Raw genomic sequence first — 20,575 nt, forward strand, 5'->3', positions numbered from 1 at the left:
ATACATATACTGATTTACACATTTACCCAGTTTCAAGACTGTTGGCATTAGATAAGATTTGTTTCTAATATGGAAATACTACTTTGACATCATAGATATGATAAATATAATTACGACCGAATAAACCAATAGTGGTAGGTCGTATGGTTAATAATAATTTAAATCTTTATTTAGACTTTAAACAGTAATGGAAGTGTTCGTTTTGTCTTGTGTTTATTAAAGATCACTGTATAATTTACCTGATTTATGAAACAGCCTATATAATGTTTATTGAAGCATTTTGCAACATTTCAAATGTTTCAAGTATTGAGCAATTATTAGTAACAAGGAAAAATGTGATTTATATTCACAAAGATATAAAACATTATTATATAACAGATATTTCCCAAGAAGAGACATGCTGAGAAACGTTCCTGTTTATATTAATCACAAGTAACGCTCTCAAGTTCATAATAAGAGTTACTAAAACGTCTTTAGAGAGAAAGAACTGAGATTGCTAACAACAGACTGACGTGGTCACAGCATGGGAAAAGCTTCTGCGAATGTTTACATTATCATGTACAAAACTGCCAAGGTAAAAAAGGCGGGACTTTGATGTAGTATCTATTTCAAAAGTGTGACTTCATCTGCAACTGTATTTTATTGTTGCCAAACAATCAAGAAAAATGACCAATTAAGTGTCAGAACTACTTGGAGGTAAACGTGTTTACTATTTGGAACATCGTAAGAATACCAGAAAGTGTTTGTATGAAAATTCTTGTTTGAAGACCGAAATTCAGTTCTCACGACCTCAAAGCTGGTATTTTGTGGGTCGAAGATAGTTCTCTCTGAGCTTAAGTGAGTCACAACCATCACTAGATGAATCTTTGAAGTTCTTTGTAAGTAATGTATTCTTGTTATTGCTAATATCAAATAACACAGTTGAGTTATACAGTGCAAGGACTAACGGATGTCATGGGAAGTATTCTTAATAAACGTTTTGCTATTTATACTAAATGAGTTTAGAGTTTGTTAGTTTAATCAAGGTATTTGGATATTGATTGTAATATATAATATTTTGACAGCATATTAAAAAGTGCTTCATCTGAAATTTAGTCACGTAGTCAGATTATTCACTGTAACAGTAAATTCCTTGAGTTAGTGCTTGTGTGCTCTACTCGCCACTGCATTCCTCAAATAGATTAAAGTGTGTCTTGTGGAATTAGTTGAAACTCCAATGGCTTCGCCTACCCGGTCGGCCTGTCTGTTACATTATGCTTTTTAAGTCATTTTCAGTTTCCAATTTATTTGCCTAAACTAAATTGTGTATGTAAGTTATGGTTATTATCAAGAATTTAACAATTTTAATCATTAACAAATTAATTATTATGTAACAAATCTCCTTTTCACCAAATGTAAAACTGAAAATATAATCTATAACATAAGGGACGAACGTATTTCATGGTTCATCGCACCCTTTAAATTATTTTGTCTTTTGTACTTTGTGTCTACAATCTTTCTAAGGTGTGATGTCACTTGTTATCTGATAGTTTAAATTTGGCTCCATAAAATATTTCCTGACGAGGCTTCGGTTATTATCAGGTTCTGATACTGTTACACTAAGGGAAGTCAGTGAAGTTCATATCACCACAGTATTATATAAAAGACGTAAAAGTTACATTCAGCAAATAATGTTATTGAATAGTCAATTTATATTCAAAGTATCATTTGGTATACAGTAACCACTGTGGGATGTGTATAATAAAGTACTGCAGAGATAAAGACTTACTTATCATATAACTGTTTGAGTTACAAAACGTAACTGTTGGTGACATCAGTTTGGATCGCTAGTTGTTTGGAATTAATGAGCTATTTGTGCTCTACTCACGATGGGAATCGAAACCCGGGTGTGGGCCCCCGGACACATCATTGTGTCACTGGGGAGCAGATGACGTCAACCAAAGTATTCGATTCTATTCAAATTCACACAGGTTTCAAACGACACTTGATATTAAAAACTAATATTACCACAGTGAATAAATATTGCAACAAATACTACAGACTAAAGTGAAAATAGATTTGGATATCCTATTGGTTTGTTTTTTTATAAATAAGTTAACAGATTAATTTGAAGTTTATATGAGAGGCCGGAAGCACTCTAAGTTAGTTTACCAAGAGAGTGAATATTTGGGGTCTTGGATGTGCTCAAAATGTGACAGTCAAATTGAAGTATTCGGTCACACAAGACTTACCAGATAGTGGACGCTGTTAAGAATATCTCATTAAATTTATGAACGGTCATGCACAGATTTGTGTAGGTTTACGTGAAATAGTAAATAAAAATATTTATTACAATATTATTGCTTTAAAATTTTATTTATTTATAAGTGTAAAAAGTCCATTTTATAAGGAAATAGAATCTACAATGTGAATGTTGTACACAGAGGTTAAACGGCCAGGTATAATTGTTTTTAATTTTAAACTACTAACCAGACAGAAGATTTATATGTAATAGCAAACATCACCACAAAGGCTTTTCTCGAACCTATGACCTGTAAAAAGCAATTGGCTGCAACTGTATAACGCGCCCAAAGCTCAGAGTGTAGAACAAGTTAAGCAGCACACGTCTCCAACGTTAGACCTGTTCAACAGTAACTAACACGGTAACCAATAATCCACTCACGCCCACGTATTCATATTCATTCAAACAACCCAGATTAACCAATATCCTTTCTCGTTGATATTCATAGTTTTTTTTTCAATTAGGATAAAAATAATCCAAAATTTATGAAGTATCGATTATACCTTTTTGTTGCTTCAACAAGTGATAGGTAACTAATCAAAACAAGTGTTCTTTTCCTGTTCTGGAAGATTCTGGAAATAGCTCAAAATTCTTACTGATCAACTAATATACGATCACTAACTATTGTGTGATCAGATTCTCACTGATCAACTGTCTTCAGATAAAAAAATCAAAACTTCGTTACTTTGTTTCACAGTTTTAGCGGAAAACTACACAAGCAGGAAATAGTCAACAGAACCCCACGCTCACTCTTGTGATTGAACCATCACTACAACTATGAAACCTCAGATTCACCAACAGAGTAGTCTAAACATCAGACTACGACTAGCCTTAAAAAAACATATCAAAATATCACATGTACCGAAAATGTTCATACGAATATCGATATACAGAAGGAAAGAAAGAACAAACTTACTTTACTGAGTTTACTCTGACATGCTTGGGACCAGCAAGGTCTGAAAACGATAAAAAGATAAAAATTGAAAATGGAGAGAGGATTTTATTCTTACAGTAACAACGTTTTTAAAACAAATAAAACTGTGAATTTGTTTCATTTAATGTTTACATTGAAACCTCTATCAACATTAAATTACTTTCTCGAATTATTAATAAATAAATAAATAAAAAGCATTGTGTGCGTAGTTACACCAAAACAAAAATAGTACACGAAGAAATCTATCGTAGTTATTTCAAAGAATGCTCACTGTAGTGATTTTGTGAAGATGACGGAGTACCGTGTTAATAATAAAACTATATTTTTGGGGTGGAGGTATAGAGGTATAAATACTATGTAGTGAAATTACGCAAGAATTTTTACAGTAGTGGAAGGTTACTGCAGTGCATCAGAAAGATTCATTGCTTTTGAACTGTGTTCACTAATATATTCAATTATTAATTAACTAACTAACTATCTCATCCTTTTTTAAACAATATCCGTTTCACTCTGCGTCACATGTCATCAGGATGTTACGCCCAAAACCTCTCTCTAGACTATACTTTGGATTATTTTATGTAAACATAAAGAATAATCTATTCAACATCAGAAGTATTTACCATTACATGAGATAAAATGTCCGTTGTTGATATTTTCCATCCTCATCTTCCAGGGATGTAAAACGATAAAAGATCAAAGACATAAGAATAAAATATAAAAATAATTATGTTTATATTTGTATCAGTTTTTAATTAATATATTTTGAGATAAAAATGTATCCAAATATATTAGCATTATCACAAATATATTTGTATTCTCATGTTGTTTGTCAACAACAAATGGTGTTAACATACGATAAAAGATTAGTTTTATACTACACACACAAACACATAGTTTTGATATAATAACATGACTGTAGTGACGTTCTTGTTTGAGAAATTAAAGTCGTGATTTACTTTTCAAAGCCAGTGTATTTTTTTTAAATAAGTATAATCTGAAACAAAAATGTTTATATTTAAATCGGAATACAAAATTTTAAACTCGATATTCATTATAACAAGCTTGAAATTAATCTGTGATATGTTTAGTAAAGTTCTATTCATACAGAAAGATGCTGGGTAAGTATAATATTTTCATTAAAAGAGATTAATGATTTTATGTGATATGACGTGAATTTACAAATATAAAGATTATCTAAAAAATATTTGAATGTTAACCATGTATCGACTCAGCTTTAATGTTTTCGAACAAAACTTTGAAACTCTTACTAATACTTGTTTGTCTTTTTCATTTCTCTGTGTACATCTATTTGCTTTTTCTTTATTAAACATTTGTTTCGAGTTGAAACCAGTTACGTATATATCAAAGAATGGACAAATCTTGGAAACAGAACTAGGTATATGCCAATTTATTCTCTCTCACAATGTCAGTTAAAAATCAAACTAAGACACACCCACAAGTGCTCTTCTCAATAATATCTCTATCCTGGTAACAACAGTTACAATTTGTATGAAGATGTTTTCCTTCAGTTAAAATCCAGTATGGCATAATTTATAAATTAGTACATTATCAGGAACTATTATTTAAATATTTATTATGTATTAAATACTTCTATGTTATATAATGTTTGGTCAAACCTTTATAATATAAGTTGAAAGTGCTTTACATTCTAACCAAGATTTTGTCAAATTTTTCTAGTTTCTACCATTGAAAGTCAGCCTCGCTCCCAGGCGTGAGAACACCACGGCAGTGGCTCTACCCATCCCTAAACGTGAACCTAAATGATAAGATATCAATTAATGTATGTAAATTTATAGAAGAATAATTTATAATAAATGGAAAAATATAAATAAGATGTTGATTATTTTATTTTAAATTTATCATATCAGTGATTTATATTGTAAAAAAATAATCAAAACTAATTACATTTCACCGACCTGTGATTAACGCCACCTTTTGGTACAGTTTTTTCTCTTGATGTCGTGAAGTAGCCATTGATGAAATTATCTACATCAAGAAACTATATTTAATGTGTCTCTTTTATTTTCTAAAGTCAGTAAACTATAATATAAACAGGTGTGTTCTATAACACCTAAGAGATACAACAAAACCAATATTTATTGTTGAAAACTTTCAACACCGACATTCAAGATTTGCTGATGTGTTGTAGATTACTGGGAATTTTATTGATACATTGATTTAAAACAAGATAGAAAACTGCACGAAAAACTACCGTTATCTTCTGCATATGTAAAGTAGCAAAATATATGTTTATTTATCACATACTGTATCTTGTGGGGATAAAATTATATATCAAAATACCTTTTCTCACGAAGATGTTACAAGAGTGTTATTTATTTTTTTAATTCTTAATAGTTTATATCGATATAAACATAAATTTGTAGGTTTTAATCAATCTCATAAAAACCTGAGAAGGAATTCATGAAAAATTAGACTTTCTCCTTTGACTGCCTGTAAGAAATATTTCAAAAATAGGGATATAAAAGGTAAAAATATAAAGAGAGAAATCTTACTTAGTACAGTTTTGCTGTTGTTCTGTATAGCTACAGTACTGTGTAAAACTGTGAGGACAACAGAATATATTGTCATTTTAATGTGGGTAATTCTTCCATTCCATTACAGAATGTAAATTTCAACATTATAGTAATGTTTCACTGATCCGTGTTAACAACTGAATGAGACAGAGTGAGAAAACTTATTATTATTTAGAATTCCTATATACTTGTACCAAGAGTATGTCATAAAAGTTCTGCTTCAATGAACATACTAATGAAATTTAAGGTATGAAATAACTTTCATGGTACCTTATCCAATGTCTTAACTACATAGAAAGAAGCTAGCAAGGAGCATATGGTAAAAGTAGATACTACAGGGTGTTCGGAAAGTCACTGTGCATTTTTGTAATCAGCATTCATTCAGTCTATTTCAGGCCAGCAATTGATAGCGGTGTTTAGATACAAAATAAGAAGGATCCAGGCCTGTATTGATGCTTACGGGGGTCACTTTCAACATTGTTTATAATTGTCATTCATATTTACCTCCTGTATTCTATATTGAAACATGTCTGTTAATAAACATACAAGTGCACAGTGTAGAAGTGTAAAAGAAGTCAGTTTAATAGCACTCCACAAATAAACTTTGATTAAAAACAATTTTTAAAATTATATATTAAGTTTTATTGTCATACCAAGGCCCACAAAATGTAGATAATTGTCACGAGAGCAGAGATTCCTTTTAAAAGCTTTACATGATGCAGGTTGAACATTCTGACAAATTGCTACAGACTTGAAATGTTCCCCAAACACTGCCAAGTACACCCTAAATCGTGACACCAAGACAGGTAAATATGAAAATAGAAAAGGAACAGGCAGAACACCTAAACACTATGACACCGATGTTAAATATCTTTGAATATTGAACTTTCTAAACAGAACGGAGACTGTGACTGATCTCAAGCATGAGATAAACAACCATGTACCAAAAGACAGAAAAGTGTCCAGATCTACAGTATCAAGACCTCTCAACAAGAATGAAATATTTGGTTGTGTAGCAGTTAAAAACCTTCACTTAGATCTACAAATATGAACTGAAATTTGCTAAAAGGTGCAAAACTGGGACTGTTGATGTTTGAGAAATAGTGTTATGGACGGGAAAAATAAGTCCAAGTTTGAAATATTTAATTTAAAGTGTTGGTTGTAAGTCCAACGAAAGAAAGGTGAAATAAACTTATCTCAATACATTACAACTACCATGAAGAGTGGTGAGACAGTGTCGTAGTTTGATGGTGTTTTATTGCTGAGGTGACAAAATAAATAGAATAATGGATCAGCACAAGTACAATCAGACACTGATCCATCATGGTTTGAATGTTATTCGTAATGGATTATAATACCAAGAAGATCATGACACCAAACACACATACAACTTGTGCAGAAATTATTTATCTAAGAAAGAAGATGCTGTAGTCATTAAAATGATACAATGACTAAATAAAGTCTGTAATAAAGACTCATGTCCTTCAGTTCATCATTTAAAATATACTTCTATTTATCAGTGCAAAATACAGTCAGAGCATTATAACGTGCGTAAATTTACTATTTATTACAGGTAGTTGTGTGAAGTTTATTTTATGTTAAGTGCACTGTTGATACACTTGACTTTTTTTATTCAAACATTATGTGATTTAATGTTATATACAGAGAAAATAACATATGAGCTAATGTGAAGATTCTTCCATTGTTCTTTAAAAGAAGACTGCAACCTCACACTTTTGCTGGTACAGTGATAAAATAATTATGGGTTCGATAGCCAGAATATGTCATAATGGTTCTGCTTGAATGAACATACTAATGGAATTTAAGGTCTGAAATAAGTTTCATGGTACCTTATCCAGTGTCTTAACTACATAGAAAGAAGCTAGCAAGGAACATATGGTAAATGTAGATACTAGAAGAAATCAGTTTAATAGCACTCCACAAATAAGTTTAATTAAAAACAATCTTTAACACTATATATTAAGTTTTCTAGTGACGCCACAGAACAAAAAATTGTCAGCAGAGCAGAGCAGAGATTCCTATTAAAAGCTTTACATGATGCAGGTTGGACTTTCTGACAAATTGCTGCATACTTGAAATGTCCCTCAAACACTGTCAAGTGTAACCTAGATCGTGAGATCAAGACAGATAAATTTGAAAATATAAAGGAAGAGACAGAACACCGAAACACTGATGTTATATATCTTTGAATATTGAACTATCTCAGGGTGTGCAACAGGCGGCCCGCGGGCCACAACCCGGCCCGCCAAGCCATTTAGTGTGGCCCTAGTTGTTGTAATCTAACCATGTGGCCTGATCTGTAATCCAACGCAAATGGAATATTTTTAAAAGCATCGATCCTACGGGATTCCCAGGCTTCGACTCGACAAACTTCTAAAATTATCTTTGCTAGAGAGGAGCAGGCCGAATTCGATTGGTCGGCCTCCTTAGGGCATGAATAGGTGACGTGCACTAGCACTATTGTCTACGACTCAACGTCATGTCCTGAAACTCGCCTTCGCCCGCTGGCGACAATTTTCCCTAACCTCTGCTGTCCGTCATTCATTATTGGTAAAAATTTTATTATCTTTTACAGTTACTACAAGAGATTGAAGGTAAATTGATTATTATTTAGCATATTGTTGTGACTTTACTGAATTTATTAAAATTTTTGCTTTCAGATGCATCTGATTCTATGTACAGTGTGACCTCGTTATTCGCGGGGTTACGTTCTTTATCCTGCATACTGTTATGTATTTCACTAAATTGTACCGTGCGTTACCGGGCTGTTCTTTGCCGTTTGCGTTGTTGGGGAAGCTGAGGCAGTCAGCCAATAGCAGTCCAATCTTGTTTGGTGAAGACGACAATTGATAAAACGGCTTGATTGAGTAAATACAACAGAAATCTCCTCGAAAAGCCCTTTCAGTCTCTGTGACCTACAAAACGCAGTTCGCGCATAACCCGCGAATATGCGGGGCCGCGAATGGCGAACCGCGAATAGGCGAGGTCACACTGTATTTTGCTATTCTCAATTAATTTAAGTACCGGAAGGCTATGATCGGGATGCCAATTTAGAAACATGTGTTTCTGTCCATAAGAGGTTCCATGTGTAAATAAATTCTATGTTTTTTTCTACTTTGCTATTTTCGTGAGAATAATTTTTGTTTTGATTTCAGGGCTAGTAAAATGTCAGCAGTTAAGAAACGAAAAATTGATGATGAGGGAAGGTTATTCAACAGTGAATGGTGCACAAAATATCTTGTTGTCCCACATAATCAAGGTGTTGTCTGCCTCGTCTGTCAAACTACAATTGCAGTCATGAAAGAGTACAATATTAAGCGACATTACGCAACTAAGCACTCCTCCCAGTTTGATGAAATTGTTGGTCAGGCACGAAAGGACAAAATTGAACATTTAAAACATCCATTGAAAAGCAACAAGGTGTTTTACCACTTTCAAGAAAAATTCAGAACTGGTGACAAAACTGAGTTTTAAGCTTTGTGAATGTATGGCAGAAAAGGGAAAGCCTTTCAGTGATGGAGAATTTATTAAAATTGTTTAACAATATTCACAGAATATGCATGTCCAGAGAAAAATATTTGGTGGAGCAAACTAGCCTTTCCCGCTTTACTGTCTCACGCAGGACAAAAGATCTTTCAGAGGACATCAAAGAAACTTTGAAAGAGAGATTGAATTCGTGTGAAGCTTTCAGTCTGGCTTTGGATGAAAGCACTGATATCAATGACACATCCCAACTTGTCATTTTCATCAGAGCTGTTACTGCAGGCTTTGATGTTTTCGAAGAGTTTTAGATATGGCAAGCCTTTCCTCCACAACCACAGGACAGGATATTTGTGAACAAGTGCTTAAGGTTGTAGAAAAGTTTGAACTGAATCCTTATAAATTATGTGGTGTTACAACAGATGGTGCTCCTTCCATGACAGGTAGGACAAATGGATTCACCAAGAAATTTCTAACTGCAATTGGAGCACAAGACGTAGTTGTAAGCCATTGCATTATTCACCAAGAGAGCTTGTGCACCAAAGTTCTGGATTTTGCAGAAGTCATGAAAAATGTCGTCCAATGCGTAAATTATATTCGAACACGAGGATTAAATCATCGACAATTTAAAACTTTTTTAGATGAGCTGGACAGTGAGTATTCAGATGTTTTGTACTTCTCTGCTGTACGTTGGCTTAGTAGAGCTGCTACTTTGAAGAGATTCTGGAATCTCCGAGAGGAGATTAAGTTCTTCATGGAGAGCAAACGTCAGAATGTGGACTTCTTGAGCAATGAGAACTGGCTGAATGACTTAGCATTCCTCACAGACATTACACAGCATCTGTCTGATTTAAACTTAAAACTACAAGGGAAAAGTCAACTTGTGAATAAGTTGTTTGAGCATATTTGTGCTTTTGAGAAGAAATTGGAACTTTTCCAGGTTCAGTTGAGAAGAGCCATATTGACCCATTTTACATGTCTTGCAACCAGGAAACTGGAATTTCCTAATCTGGATTGCACCAAATATGGAACCAGTGTACAAAAGCTGCGTGATGAGTTTGCAAACAGATTTCCAGATTTCAGACAAACTGAAATTAGATTGAAATTGTTCGCTCAACCTTTTGATTTGGCAGTGGAAGACAGTCCTGATGATTGCCAAATGGAACTCATTGAACTGCAGGCTGACATGGACACTAAAAGGAAATTCTCTGAAAACAGTTTGCTAGACTTTTACAAACTCTGTGTACGTGAAAAGTTTCCCAATTTGTCCCGTCATGCACAAAGAATTGCCTCCCTTTTGGTAGCACCTACTGCTGTGAGCAATTTTCTCCAAAATGAAGCTCATCAAAACCAAATGTAGAAGTCAGCTGACTGATGAACATTTGACCAGTCAGTTAAGAGTGGCAACCACTTCTGTCAAAGCTGATATTGACAAGCTCTGCATTTTGTTTGTTTTGTTTGTTTTGGAATTTCGCACAAAGCTACTCGAGGGCTATCTGTGCTAGCCGTCCCTAATTTAGCAGTGTAAGACTAGAGGGAAGGCAGCTAGTCATCACCACCCACCGCCAACTCTTGGGCTACTCTTTTACCAACGAATAGTGGGATTGACCGTCACATTATACACCCCTACGGCTGGGAGGGCGAGCATGTTTAGCGCGACGGGGCGCGAACCCGCGACCCTCGGATTACGAGTCGCACGCCTTACGCGCTAGGCCATGCCGGGCCGGACAAGCTCTGCAAGGACTCTAAATTTCAAGTGTCGCACTAAAATGATCACTCATGCAAAAATATAAAATATTATTGCTTGCATTTTGAGAATTTTTTTTAATTTATTGTGCATGTACACGAATAAGCTTGTTTTTTAATTGGCCCCCGCTTGATTGATGAAGTTGGTTATATGGCCCACCGACGAAAAATGTTGCACACCCTGAACTATCTGGACAGAACGGAGACTGTCACTGATCTCAAACATGAGTTAAACACCCATGTACCAAAAAAGACAGAAAAGTGTTCAGATCTGCAGTGTCAAAAACACTCAAAGATAATGAAATGTTTGGTTGTGTGGCAGTTAAAAACCTTTACTTCTGAAAAGAGCAAAATCGAGACTCTTGATGTTTGAGAAATAGTTTTATGGACGGGAAAAGTGAGACCAAGTTTGAAATATTTAATTTAAAGTGTTGGTTGTATTTTCAACGTAAGAAAGGTGAAATAAAATTATCTCAATACATAACACCTACCATGAAGCGTGGTGAGACAGTGTAGTGATTTGATGGTGTTTTACTGCTGAGGTAACAAAATAAATAGAATAATAAACTACCACAAGTACAATAATATACCGATCCATCATTGTTTGAATATTATTAGTAATGGATTATAACAAGTACAATCGAACACTGATCCATTATGGTTTGAATGTTATTCGTAATGGATTATAACAAGTACAATCAGACACTGATCCATCATGGTTTGGATGTTATTAGTAATGGACGTAATGGAAAACAAGTACAATCAGACACTGATTCATCACGGTTTGAATGTTATTCGTAATGGATTATAACAAGTACAATCAGACACTGATCCATCATGGTTTGAATATTATTAGTAATGGATTATAACAAGTACAATCGAACACTGATCCATCACGGTTTGAATGTTATTCGTAATGGATTATAACAAGTACAATCAGACACTGATCCATCATGGTTTGAATGTTATTACTAATGGATTATAACAAGTACAATCAGACACTTATCCATCATGGTTTGAATGTTATTCGTAATGGATTATAACAAGTACAATCAGATACTGATCCATCACGGTTTGAATGTTATTCGTAACGGATTATAATACCAAGAAGATAATGCCACCAAAAACACATACAACCTGTGCAGAAATTATTTATCCAAGAAAGAAGATGCTGTAGTCATTAAAATGATACAATGACCCTCACAGAGCCCGTATCACAACCAAACTGAGCAAGTCTGGGATTTGGTTGATAAAAAACGTCAGTTCTAAATGCATTTTATAGTAATGCATTAGAGACACGTCAAGTAAAATCCCAAAGAACACTTTGATTAACTATGTTGCAACAATGCCTGAAAGACTGTTTGCAAAAGTGGGCAACACAAAATATTAACTGTTTGCTCAACTCAAACACTTCCATTGAGTTTCTGTTGTACTAATTATAAATATTAATAAAATGTTGATGTTACATCTGTGATAAAGACTCATGTCCTTCAGTTCATTATTTAAAATAAACTTCTAACCCTATCAGTGCAAAATACAGTCAGGAACATTATAACGTGCTTAAATTTAATATTCATTACAAGTAGTTGTCTGAAGTTTATTTTATTTTAAGGGCACTACTGATACACTTCACTTTTTTACTCAAAGAATTATGTGATTTAATGTCACATACAAAGAAAATAACATATGAGCTTTTGTGAAGGTTCTTCCATTGTTCTTTGAAAGAAGACTGAAATCTAATTATTGACTTTGTCCTATCACTTTAGCTCAATATTCTTTCATTTTTTAATGAAAGGAAACTGCGAGCATATTTCTTTTAACACTAACTTTACTTCGTTTTTTACGCTGAAACCTTTGACCTTTACTCGCCGGATGTGATGCGAGAAGACTACTGCCCCAATTCAAACATTACAATATCAAGTGTCAGCACATTTGTTATATTATTTATGACAAATATTCACTTCTTAAATTATTTTAAAACATAGCACGGTGTAACATTATGTTGCCCAATTTTCATGTTTGTAACATTTAAATGAAATATACATAAATGTTTCTCCCTGCAGGTAAAGCGATCAAATAATGGGTTCGATAGCCTTCGTTGGACTCAGCACAAAAGTCGATGTGGCTTTGGTATAAGAAAACATATACACACACAGAAATAGTTTTAAAGAACGTGATGGTCACACACAAACACAAAACGTTTTGCACACTGAAACAAAAAAGATGTATAAGCTGGATCACAATTTGTTAATGTTTCATCTTTTAATTATTAAATTTCGTAAAAGTTTGGTTTGAGAAATATTTAGTGAAATCAGACGACTTCTGACGTAACTAAACTGACATCTTATTTTGGTTCAATTGCGACGTATAAGAATAGAGGGAAGGCAGTTATTCATAACCGCCCACCGCCAACTCTTTGGCTACTCTTTTACCAACGAATAGTGGTTTTGACCATCACATAATAACGCCCCACGGCTGAAAGGGGCGAGCATGTTTGATGTGACGGAAATTCTAAAACATGACCCTCAGATTACGAGTCGAGCGCCCTAACCACCGGGCCATACCGTGCCTTTTGACTGTGTTCTTATACTTTTGCATAGTACTGTAATGAGTAAGGTAATACTCGTACATAACAACACATGTGTTTGTATATCGTGATAAGATCTGTGATAGTAATATACACAATAATATATTCATTTGGTGAAACACATATACAATATCTACTCATTCTTTCATTGTGTCTCGCTGTTGTATGGATAAAGAAAACAATAACACGATGTAATAATCAACAAATTATTTAAACAGTTTATCATAACAGTAGTGTTACACATCATAACATGTGAACCAGGATATTTAAAACAACAAGAACAGTACACTATAAATATATGATACCAGAGCTAATTACGTTAAGACACAGAAAATTGTCAAAAACACAAACTGTAACATACACCAAAGCTACTCATCTTGAACTCGATTTCCCAAACAAACATAATATCAGTATGATCATTATTATATGATTTCACACACAAAGATGATACATAATTACTTTTTATCTGTTAAAATACTTCAACTAAAATGTATGAAGGACTGTTGTCTGCATGACAATCAATCAGTATAACACCAATGAAGAGATACTAATTGGTAGTGATAAACACCAGAGCCAGTGATAAACAGGAACCACTTGATCTTAGACCCTGTCTACAAGGGTCTAATTGTAAAATACAAAATTTTAAAGCAGAATGAAGACAGAAACTCAAGATGCGTATGTTGTTATAAAGCCAAAACCTGCAACATTATCAATATTTATGTGTAATAGTGACTAATTTCCATTCAATATTTCAGGCATTCATACAACTTGTTATAAGCCATATCGAATATTGGTTGAACTTGTTCTAAAACGACATCAGGCATTGGTTGAACTTGTTATAAAAACATCGTCATGCGATGGTTCAGATTTTTAATATAAATCACATCAAACATTTGTTCAAGATATTATACAAATTACACGAGACGCTGGTACAACAAGTTATGTAAACCACACCAGACACTGGTTCAATTTCTTATATAAGCCATATCGGATATTGGTTCAACTTGTTACATAAACAACGTTAGGCGTGTTTGAACTTGATATATATATCACAACATGCTTTGGCTCAACTTATTATACAAACTACAAGTTATAGAAACAACATTAGACATGCTTCAACTTTTAGAAATTACATTAGACATTAGTTCAATCTATAATACGAACTACACAAGATATTATATTAATCACATCAGACACTGATTCATCTTGCTATGTAAGCCATATCGGATATTCGATCAATTTGATTTATAAACCACATTAGACATTGGTCAACTTCTTATATAAACATCAGACATTGGTTAAACTTGTAATGTAAAGCAAATCAGGAATTGGTTGAACTTTTTATATAAACCACATCTCATATAAGTCATATCAGATATTGCTTCAACTTGTTATATAAGCTATGTCAGGCTTTGGTTCACCTTGTTATATAAACCACATCAGGCATTGGTTGAACTTATTACTCAAACTACATCAGATGTTGCTTCAACTTATAGAAACTACATTAGACACTGATTCAATCTTTAGAAACTACACAAGATATATTTAACTTTTTATATTAATCACACCAGGCAATGTTTGAACTCTTATAGAAACCGCATTAGTCATTGTGTTTAACTTGTTACAAAACAACATCAGACACTGATTCAATTTGATATATAAGTCATATCGGATATTGCTTCAACTTGTTATTTTAACCACACCATGCATTGGTTCAACTGGTAATATGTAACCCAAACTACAAATTGGTTCAATTGATCATATAAACCATGCCATAGATTGGTTCACCTCATTATATAAATTGCATCAAACATGCATTGGTTCCACCTGTTATATAAACCACGACAAGTATTGATTTAACTTGTTATATAAAACACATCAGTCATTCGTTCAACTTGGAAAATAAACCACATCACTTGTCGGTTCAACTTGTTATATAAACCACGTCATGCGTTGGTTCAACTTGTTATATAAATCACGTCATGCGTTGGTTCAACTTGTTATACAAATCACGTCATGCATTTGTTCGACTTGTTATATAAACCACATCAAACTTTGGTTCAACATATTACATTAGACATTGGCGCAACTTATGCAAACTATATTAGACATTAGTTCAACCAATTATACAAACTACATAAGACACTGGCTCAACCTATTATGCAAAAAACTTTAACGTCTAAGCTTGTGATGTAGTACAAAAACGTTGTTCTCTGCTTTATTAATACGTGTTAATAGCCATACCAGCCGTCCTGAGGTGAATTTTTACTTGAAGTGGATTTCTCGTCATAACTCGTTTTAAGTGCTAAGCCTAAACCCCTTGTGTTTTTCTTCGTACTTTTAATTTTAATTAACTTCTTTGTCAATGGAAATAGAAATGTTTAAAATTCAGTTTCAGTGATTACCATTTAATTGGGATAGAAATGTGAGTTATCGTGTTATTCGTGACGTAACAGCCTACCAATGTGAAAAAGCCCAGATGTTAATGTCTCGCATCGTGAACGACGCATGAGCAACTAAGAGTAAACTTTAAATTTTCCTTTTTTTCTCCAAGGAATGCGCAAAATCACATTTTCAAAAAGCCAGAAAAGTCAACTTTTTAAATCTAAGAACTACGGTTAGCCTATACAGACTCTAAGTATTTAATTTTAATGAATCGAAGTATTGCTTTACAAAAGTTATTATTCTATTCAAACAATTTTTTACCGTATAGTAATACAATTAAATATAAATACCTAAAAATACTTTAACTAATCGGACTTTTTAAGAGTAGTAAATCTTTCCTGGGTCATCCTGTTGGTCAGTTTTTGTTTTAATGCAAAATGAGACGTTTTAATGTTATCTGTAACTGACGAACTGAAAAGTGAATCGTCCGAAAAAAACTGAGTAAGTTTCCTAACCTTAAACCATCTGGTTGTTTTATCACGTGACAAGAAATATAAGGTGAACTGGGTAGTTTCAAACTATTGTGACTTGAGATATTATGTGATTTGTCGTAATAACCTTTTGCTGCAACTGGTGTGTCGTATTTGAAAAATAGTCATGATTATTTTCTCTTCTATTTTCACGGTGAAAAGTACACCAAAGAAAATAATGGTGATTCATCATTCTTGGGCCCGGCATGGCCAAGCGTGTTAAGGCGTGCGACTCGTAACCTGAAAGTCGCGGGTTCACATCCCCGTCGCGCCAAACATGCTCGCCCTTTCAGCCGTGGGGCGTTATAATGTGACGGTAAATCCCACTATTCGTTGGTAATAGAGTAGCACAAGAGTTGGCGGTGGGTGGTGATGCCTAACTGCCTTCCTCTAGTCTTATACTGCTAAATTAGGGACGGCTAGCACAGATAGCCCTCGAGTAGCTTTGTGCAAAATTCCAAACAAACAAATCATCATTCTTGTGTTTTGCCTTCCCTCGTTTCTCTCGTGTTATACTGTGGTTGTCATGACACATATTTACGACTTATTTACCAACGCTCTCAAAAACACCGCTTGCCTTTGTGGAGTTGACAGAAAACAATAAAACTACACAGTTTCAAACTTCTTGGGTAAAACGAAATCTTGAACTTGGCCGGTTACAACAAGAGGGAGAGTGAAACATGTTACTTTTCTATTGATCTCACACTTTGGTAAAGTTAGGGTTTTTGTGATATTAAAAGTGTTTTCCCAGAAACCACAGAATCCGCCTTTACTTCTTATATCCTCCCTTTGTGTTAGATATTCTATTTAAAACGTCTTCTCAAAATGGCACCTGAACATTTTCGAGAAGTAAGAACAGAATCACACCGCGTGTTGTTAGTTTGAAGTGTACTATACTGGGCAGTGCTAATGGGTCAACCCTATATCTCAGATGGTGAAACACTCTCCTAAAGTGCGACAGGTGTCGGTATCGAATCCGAGCCGTAGAAATAATTATAAAAAAGCGAAATTACTGAAAGAAAAAACTGTAGTCAAACTAGCATTCATTCTCAACTTTATGATGATGCATGAGGGCGGGCCTCGTCTCTGAGAGGAGGAAAAATATGGTATTTTGAGTTATCACAAAGTACCTTACTAGCAGGTCTTAATCCACTGATTACTGAGCTCAACAAGTTAAATAATATAGTCCGTACTCACTCTCATTGGTATTGCTAGGTGGTTAGGATGCTCGACTAGCAATCTGAGTGTCGCGGGTTTGAATCTCTCCATCTCACCGAGTCTGTTCCCACTTCCAGCCGTGGGAACACTATTTTTACGATGTTCCAAATAGTAAACACATTTACCTGCAAGTAGTTCTGATACTTAATTGGTCATTCTTTCTTGATTGTTTGGCAACACTAAAATATAGTTGCAGATAAACTCAGTAAATTGGCAGCTTTTCACTTGTATCCATACTCACACTTTTGAAATAGATACTACATCAAAGTCCGACTTACTTTCTTTCTTAGCTGTTTTGTACATGATAATGTAAACATTCACCAAAGCTTCTCTCATTCTGTGACGACACCAGTCTGTTTTAACAATCTCAGTTCAGTCTCTCTAAAGATGGTTTAGTAACTCTTATTACGAACTTGAGAGCGTTGATCGTGGTTAGTATCAACAGGAACGTTTCTCAAGATGTCTCTCTTCTCAGGAAATATCCACTATGTAACATTTTTTTTTATTTTTATTACTATAAATCACACTTTACCTTAATAATAATAATTGCTCAATACTTGAAACATTTGAAAAGCCACAAAATTCTTCAATAAACATTATATAGATTCTTTAATAAATCAGGTAAATTATACAGTGATTTTTAATGAACACAAGACATAACTAACACTTCCAATTAACGTTTAAAGTGTAAATAAAAATTTAAATTTATAATTAACCATAAGACCTACCACACTATTGGTGTATGCGGTTGTAATTGTATTTATCATATCTGTGGTGTCAAAGTAGTATTTCCACTTAAAAAACAAATCTTATGTAATGCCAACAGTCTAGACACTAAGTAAATGTGTAAATCAGTATATGTATGTATATATTGTTAAGGTACGTTCATACAAAGCTGAAAGCGACCACTATATATAATGTGTAGGGAAGTAAAGTACAATCGCTAGACAATAGTGTTATCTGTTTTTGTTGGTATATTAATGTACATATGCAATATCTGAGTAACAACTTATTCTGCAAACGTAATACATGTGTATTATGTTTCTAAATGTTCTAGTTATTAAAACGATTTTTATTTAATCTTAGTAAGTTAAATTCATTTTCTGTAGACTTCTGATAGATTTGTTGTAATATATGTTATGTAATCCTCATCGTGACTCTTACCCTCTATATTACAGGTTTAGATACCTTCCCAGCCCTACGATTATTAATGACCATTTATACTTTAAAAAGTAACGAATAAACTAACCCTATACAAAGAGAATAAAGATTACAATTACATCTTGAGTACACGAACATATGAATATCGATTAATAATAATTATTAATAGACATCTATTGTAAAATGTTAAGTTGGATAACTTAATATTAAATATATACATTGGAAGATGTAGTAATATTTTTAGAAGTAGTCTCATAACAAATCAACCTTTCCTCTGACAGACAGTTACTGTTGCCATATAACTAACCTGCTTATAAAAGTCACATAAGTTCATCTAAAATATTTAGATACATACTGATCTCGTTAAAAAATGATAGTTACTGGCATTCAGTAACACACCGTTATTATCGTAGTGGATCACCCCATACTGATTATCGTATCTTGTTAGATATTCAGCATATACTGAATAAACTCCCAGTCTACTCTTTGTACCAACGAATAGTGAGATTATTCATCACATCATAACGCCAACACCACGATCATTTTTTGTAGGACGGAGGCTCGAACCCACGACCCTCCGATTACGACTCGAACGCTCAAACCACTTGGCCATGCCTAAATCGTTTGTTCACTCTCAAGATATGACACTGATGCATTGTTACTAAAGATTATATGATTTCATTTTTTAAATAGTTACATGAACATCACTTATCTTTATATATAAAACATGTATTTTTAAATAGAATTATTCAAAGGTTCGTTATCAATAATTTTTAGAGGATATTTAACATAATTCAGTATTTTTAATTAAATTATATAATCTATCATAATAATACTGAGTTTTTATCTAAAGTAAAACTACACATGCACGCACACAATAGGTAGATGTAAATTTACTTGTAATAGACGTTTTGTAGAACACCATGTTGAAAGCTTATCCAAGTCTATCTTTCGCTTTTACAATAACATTATCAATTTATTTATTGGTATTATTACGTACGATAAGGTTTAGCCCTAATCAAACTAACGCAGAAAACGTACACATATTGATAAAGACTTAATTGATGTCAGACCTAAAACAAATTGACTTATAAATATAAATGCGATTAGAATTATTTTGTGTTATTCTAGAAATCCTGTATTTGAAGAAGTACTATTGCAATAAATATATTAATTTGTGAGCATAATTTGCTAGTTTTAAGTAATAATATATAAAGATTGATTTTTAAAAATTAATAACAAATATCTGATCCTATAAAAATACACCAGGTTTTGGTGACATACATCTACCATATACAACAACCACTGACTGTGTAGAAGTATTTGAAAATGTTGTAGTTAATTTCTCGAGTTTGACTTACCTATGTACTTTAATTCTACACCTGGGAACAAAACACATGTTTAGTGAAAGCTAATTTTTCTGGATGTACGAGACCAGAAACCTGTAAAATTTAACCATAGACTGTGTAAAAGTATTGAACTTTTTCTCAGGTAATTCTTGCTAGTCAATCTCCCAGCGAAGAATCAAGCCAGTTTTCCCTTTACGTGAAGATGCATAATCTCCTGGTGGTGTAATTTACAAACTATCGACACCTGATTAGTTTACACTGGTGAAAAAGAAATATTAATTTACAGAGTTAACTGAAATTACACTATTGAACCATTAATAATTAATAT

At 33.5% G+C, this 20,575-nt stretch overlaps 1 long non-coding RNA gene across 1 annotated transcript; it reads right to left on the bottom strand.

Annotated features, from left to right (window-relative positions):
* Nucleotides 1–4,603: 4,603 nt before the first annotated feature.
* Nucleotides 4,604–20,428, bottom strand: LOC143257306 (uncharacterized). The gene is made up of 3 exons (XR_013031778.1): nt 20,260–20,428; nt 5,153–5,222; nt 4,604–4,992 (listed from the first exon to the last, which is right to left on the bottom strand). It is a non-coding gene; the product is annotated as an uncharacterized LOC143257306 (long non-coding RNA).
* Nucleotides 20,429–20,575: the final 147 nt, after the last annotated feature.

The sequence above is a fragment of the Tachypleus tridentatus genome, chromosome 7 (genome assembly GCF_004210375.1).
Source record: "Tachypleus tridentatus isolate NWPU-2018 chromosome 7, ASM421037v1, whole genome shotgun sequence".
Classification (NCBI taxonomy): domain Eukaryota; kingdom Metazoa; phylum Arthropoda; class Merostomata; order Xiphosura; family Limulidae; genus Tachypleus; species Tachypleus tridentatus.